General features: G+C 59.0%; 1 protein-coding gene across 1 annotated transcript in view; it reads right to left on the bottom strand.

Moving 5' to 3' along the window:
• Positions 1-4,407: 4,407 nt before the first annotated feature.
• PABPC4 (poly(A) binding protein cytoplasmic 4) overlaps positions 4,408-5,979 on the bottom strand; it is a 31,574-nt gene continuing 30,002 nt past the window's right edge. The window contains exon 20 of the mRNA XM_036256289.1: positions 4,408-4,607. The gene's annotated coding sequence lies outside the window, so the exon portion shown is untranslated. The remainder of the gene's footprint in view (positions 4,608-5,979) is intronic.

Raw genomic sequence — 5,979 nt, 5'->3', positions numbered from 1 at the left:
CCCCCCCTCCCCCAACTGCAGCATTTCCCCTGATGCATCAGACCCTCTCCAGAGGCTGAGACCCTCAAAATGCCACCATCGCTCTGGTGGGGCCCACAGAGGGCTCTCATACCTCTGCCCATATACCCCAGGACTGGTTGGTCCTCTCCAAGCTCGTGCCCCTTCCCCGGGCCGTGGTTTGTCCCACCCCACTTGCAGGGCCCGATGCACACAGCCCCTTGGGGTGTGACTGGTGTCTGCAGTCAGCGCAGGCCTGCCTTAGGGCCTGTCCTTGGTGATCCTGGCCATGCTGTGGGCCACCTCGGCCAGGCAGAGGAGCACCTGCAGGGTAGGCTGGCTGGGCCAGGGTTACGGTGTGGGAGCAGACACTGCCCCTTCCCGGGGCCTAGTTAGACACAAACATGCCCTCAGTAGTGTGCTGGGCTCCTGACTCGGCCTGCCTGGAGCTGGCACATTAGAAAAAGAACAAGCTGGATGGGTTCATGCTGTGGGCCTGCCCTCCTGCCTGAGGACGAGGTGTGACCCCCAGAGAAGCAAAGAACCTTGGGGGCTTCCAGACCCTCCCAGTCGCCCTGTGGGGCTCAGCACTGACATAGGTAACTCCTTACAGAGGCGGGGCCGGCGTGTGCAGTGAGGTCCTGGCCGACTAGAGGCACAGACGTCAGCACTGCCTGTTCTCCTGCCCAGGGCCATCAGTAAGCACCTGGGCACTTTTCCCACTGAACCTGGGCAGGGTCTCGAGACTCAGCACAAAACTTTGGGAGTTGAAATGAACTGGTTCCCACCCCCCCACACACTCCCCATGCTAAGGAGCAACTCATTCCCCTGCAACAGAGCGCCTGGGCCGCCTCTGGCCAGGGTGGGGCGAAGTGGCCACTGCCCATGTCTGCTAGGGTCTATGTGCCCGAGTCCTGTCCTGTTTCTGGGGGCCTCTGAGCCAAAAGAAAAGGCCCCTGTCCCAGGAAGAGACGGGCAGTAATTAGGATGAGCTGGGCGGGAAGATTCCCGGAAACCACTGTTCTCCTTGGAGCAGCTGAGGCAGTTGGAGTGTTTATTTGATTTCTGACTTGCTAAACCTATAATTTACCTGCTTGGAACAGACAGAGTTCAGCTGCCCAAACCCTGAAATACTGTGTGATTAAAAGCAGATCCTAGGCCCACCCCAACCCACAGACACAGCCCACAGAGGCAGAATGACCCATGGGCTCAAGGACACGCATCCCTGGGATTCACTCCGCACCCTGAGGACAGGCTCGGGGAGAGCAGGTCTGGAGCCGGGGTGGAGGCTGCGCCATGTGCAGGGCAGCAGCCCCGACAGCTGCCCTGGGAGGGACTCTGGGAGAAAGTGCAGAGGAAGAGACCCTCCCCGTGCGCACAGAGGGCGGCCCAGACTCTGGAAGGTAGTGAGTTTCCCGTTAGCCTGGGCTTCAAGTTCAGGCTGGCAGGACTGGACCAAGCACCGGTGGAATGTCAGGGGACGTCTTCTGGTGCCAACTCGGCCACTGTCCCGCTTGCTGCCTGGACTAGTCCCGTCCCTGATTCCGGCTTGTTTCCCATCTGTGCCATGAGCGCACAGGACTTCCATCCCCAAAGGCTCTTTGAGCCCGAGGATGTGCCTGCCACCCTGACCCTTGTCTCTGAGCTGGTGCCCAACTGCCACAGGACATGAAACCTGCCACTTTGGGACTCCTTGAACAGTTCTCCGCCCAGCCCGGGCCAGTGGAGGCCTGGACACTGCCGACATGTCGACGTTTGCTCTCTCCACTGCCTTGCCCCTCGTGTGCCGACAGGAGCGTGACACTGTTCACCCAGGAGAGCTGAAAGTGCAGTTGTCACGACTTCCAGGCCTTCCAGCACCTCCGGCCACCCAGGCGGACACAAAGCCCGCGAGACAGCACTGTCCCGCTACCAAGGCCACCTGTTTATCTTCTGCCCCCGCCACATCCAAGGCTGCACATGAGAGGCATGAACAAGGGAGGTCAGCTCAGGCCCACTGACAGCACAGCAAATGCTGCCACTGAGGACGCAAAGGAGCAGGCGGGTCTGGGCCCCTCAGTGTGGTGTGCACTGCCCTGTCCTCCCCCTACCCCCCACCCCCCACGCGGCCAGCACACCAGCCAAAGCCCTGTTCTTTCGTGGACGTAGGGAACTGGGAATATGCTCCAAGAAACCCCTCCAGTTTCTCAGGAAAGGAGGCTGTGGCCAAGAGAGTGCCTTTTGCAGCCCGCAGACCTGGCATCAAATCTGGCTCTGCCTGGTTAGTCTGACTAAAGGGCGTGACCTGAGTGCGGTCCTCCCCTGCAGAGAGGGGTGTTGCTTCTGCCCTGGCAAGGCCATGATGGGATCAGCTCTGTCCACAGAGCACTCTGCACCGTGTCTGAACAGGTGTGTGGAGTGCGTCGCATCTACTGGTGGTCTTATTTTAAAGTAATTTGCAAATGTGGACCTCTGGTGTGCCTTCTAGTAAACCTCCCTCTTCCCAGGGTGTGTCCTAGAGGTGCTGCTGTAACTTCAAAGCTGTGCATTTCCTAAAAAATCTAAAGTTGGTAATCACAGGATGGGGGTAGACCTGCACTCCCCTGCCGGGAAGGAGCCCAGGCCGCCGTGTCTGAGCCACCCCCCCACCCTCCCCACCCCACCCCCCCGCCATGATCCGAGCGCAGCGCCCACCCGCAGCCTCCGCAGAGGGTCTCCCCTTCCTGGGAGCACCGAGAGCTCTCTCTGTCAAGGTTTTCCTCGCTGAAGAAGGTATTGCACATACACTGAGGAAATTTTTGAAAATGAACAATACAGACATGCATAATCCTACCGCAAAGAGATAACCATTGTTAAAGATTCCTTTGGTCTTTTTTCTTGGTACATATGTCTTCATACATAAAATATGGATATTTACAAAGATAGAATCATATTCTATGCACTGCTTGGTGATCTGATTTATCCAATTTATGATACAACTGGAAATGTTATTAAATGTTCTTTGAAAACATAATTCGCAGCAGTGTTCCACGCCCAAACTTCTGCCTTGGTTTCCTCACAAACCCAGTCTCACCAGTTCTTCCCGAGAGAGCACTGAGGGGCCCTAAAGACCCTACCATCAGAGCCCCCAGGATTGGGATGGAGACAGCATGGTCACCGGGCCTGGACCTGGCACCTCACCTCTGAGCCTCAGGTCAGACTTGTACAAGGGTCACGGGTGGGCCCAGGGTAACTTCTGGGGAAGCCCATGCACAGCACAGGCTGAGCAATCGTCACCCTAATGTCCCCAACCACCAGCCTCCTGGCCACTCTGCTGGTCCCCTTCCCAGGACAACCAGGGAAGCACAGAAGTGACAAGGTCCCCCCACCACCTCTCCCTTGTTTCACAGGGTTGTGAGGCCAGCCCTCCATCCTGGGGTCTGGCCTGGAGCCAGCCTGCTCCATGTCCCTGCAGGTCATACCTAGATTGGCCGTGCTGAGAACTTCACACACACCCTCTCTCTGGGACAGCACACTGGCCCTGAATGGCTGCCATTCTCCTGGCCTTGCTGCTGCCCGTCCTGACAGCCGTGACTGACCACCTGTGAGAGGAACACCGGATTAAGAGGTGGCCTCCGCTGGGAACATTGGCCATGGGAGTGGGCTCCAGCCAACTCCAGGGGGAGAAGCCCCACTGAAGCCTCACACAGGCTGGCTCCGGATGCCAGGGTAGGGTTGGCACCCTCCCTCTGCAGGAGCTGGCCTGGGATTGTGTGGGCCACAGGCCAGCAGGCTTCTCCCCCCACCCCCAGGCTCAACCTAATCTCAGCCCAAGACAAGAACTAGCCCAGCCCAGAGGTTTCTGAATGTCGAGACTTGACTCAGTGACTGGCAGGCAGCAGTCCTGGGAAGGTGGCCCAGCCAGCCAAACACTGCACGGCGAGCGACCCGCCTAGCACAGGCTACAGACCACGGCACCAGACTTCGATGTCCAGGTGAGGGGGCGGAGGTAGGAACCACCCTGGCTGGTTTCCTATGTGTCCCCAGCACCAAGCACAGTGCCTGGCAAAAGGAGGATCCTGGACACTCTGTGGTAGTACAACTCTGACTACTGGTATGAGGGCAGAAGCGGAGTCCATGCAGTACCGAGCGAGAGAGGACAGTGGCACTTTGCACCTGCTCTGACCTCTGCTGCTCTGCTCGTAGGAGGGTGTGCCCTCAGGGACGGCCGGCTGGGAGGTGGAGCAGCAGGGGACCTGCAAGCAGGAGGCAGCACAGGAACTAGGATTTATTTTACAGGAAGAAACGCCCAGGAGCCACACTGGTGGGCCCAGAGGGGCCTTGGCAGCAAAGGCCTAGGAAGGCCACGCACAGCCATCCACGTGGGAGGGTGGCGCCTGTGTGGGCTCCCGGGCCCACGACCATGCCTGGGAAGAAAGAGCCACAGGAAGCCCAGGCCATGCTGGGAGAGGAGTGCTCCAAGCTGACCCTGTGAAGGGCCACGACACGGACACATTTAACAAGTGCTGGCTCCCGGGGCTGCGAATCCTGGACACGCAGGGGCCATGCAGAGAACACGCCTCTCACACGTACTCCCCACAGTCGGAGATGATCACCTTCTCCTTCGGCTTCCCGTCCTTGCTGCCCTGGGCCTTTGTGGGTGGAAAAGAGAAGAAACTGGGAGGGAGGGTGAAGATTAAAGGGGGCTTAGAGACACCCACCCACCTCCCATCCCCAGCCTGAGCAGAGGCAGCCTCCTCCGGGAGCAGCTGAGCCCATCTCCAGGCCGCAGGGCACCTGGCCCCGTCCACGGGCTGTGCACCCAGGGCCTGGGCAGCCACCCACCTCAATCTGCCGCAGACAGACTGCTGATGCCCATCTTCCACTCAAACGACAGTTAATGAAACGAGGAGTAGGGTTGTTTCAATTATTTTGTACTGATTTAACCTTTCATTCACTCAACAAATACTTACTGTCTACTTTGTAACCAGACCCTGTTGAGCCCTGGGGACACAGGTCCCAGCTCTGGTGGAGCTCAGTCTAGTGGAAAAGAGACTTGTGCTGTGACAGCGATGACACAGCCAAGCCCAGTGACAAGACACCTGTGCAAGGGACAGACGCATAGAGGCAGTCAGATGAGGGGCCGTGTGTGTGTATATATGTGAGAGAAGTGTGTGGGTATGCTATCATGGAAGGCTCCCCGGAGGAGGGGACATCTGAGTTCAGTCTAACAGGCCCAGGTCAGCAGGGCTGAGGGGGAGCACGAGGCGCTGCAGCTCGTCCTTGGCAGTGAGAAGGCCGCCCCCTCAGCTGGGCCTCCGCACTGCGCTCCCTGTGGGTGGGGACCGTACCCCATTCTCCCTCAAGGCCAGAGCGGGGCAGGGGGTCTGGCCCAGGACAGACCAGCCCTGTGAGCACCTGTTTAAATAGCCGTGTGTGTGTGTGTGTGTGTGTGTGTGTGTGTGTGTGTGTGACAGATCCAGACACGGTGGTGCAGAGCCTGCGTCCTGCTCTCACGAGGCTGACATTCTCAGAAGGGAGACAGAAACTAAATAGGCAGAAAAATAAATGTGTAACATAATTTCAGGTGGTAAGTGCGTGACGGAAAATGCAGCTGACTCCAAAGGGGAAGGAGATGGCAGGAAAGGCCATGTAGGGAGAGAGGGAGGGCAGGCCCTGGACGAGGTGACACGTGTGACCCTGGAGGAGGCGAGGGCGCACCCTGTGGACACAGGACGAGGAACGCTCCAGAGAGGAGGCAGCATCCGCGGAGACCCCGAGGGGAGTGAGCTGTGGGGTGTGAGGAACAGCGATGAGGTGGGGACACAGGCAGCGGGGACACAGGCAGCACAGCAGCAGGCCCGTGAGGTGGGGAGGGTCCGGGCCCAGGCCGTCAGTCAGCCCTGCTGGACGGACCCTGCAGGTGAGGCAGCCCGGGAGGGCGTCCGCAGAAGGAAGTGCTTGGGTTCCATGGAGAGGGACCGCTCTGACCACCTCGAGATTAGACTCCGAGGGGGAAGAGGC

Source organism: Molossus molossus, unplaced genomic scaffold (assembly GCF_014108415.1).
Source record: "Molossus molossus isolate mMolMol1 unplaced genomic scaffold, mMolMol1.p scaffold_m16_p_12, whole genome shotgun sequence".
Taxonomy (NCBI): Eukaryota; Metazoa; Chordata; class Mammalia; order Chiroptera; family Molossidae; genus Molossus; species Molossus molossus.
The sequence above is the reverse complement of the archived record's forward strand: the minus strand, read 5'-3'. Positions and strand labels throughout refer to the sequence as shown.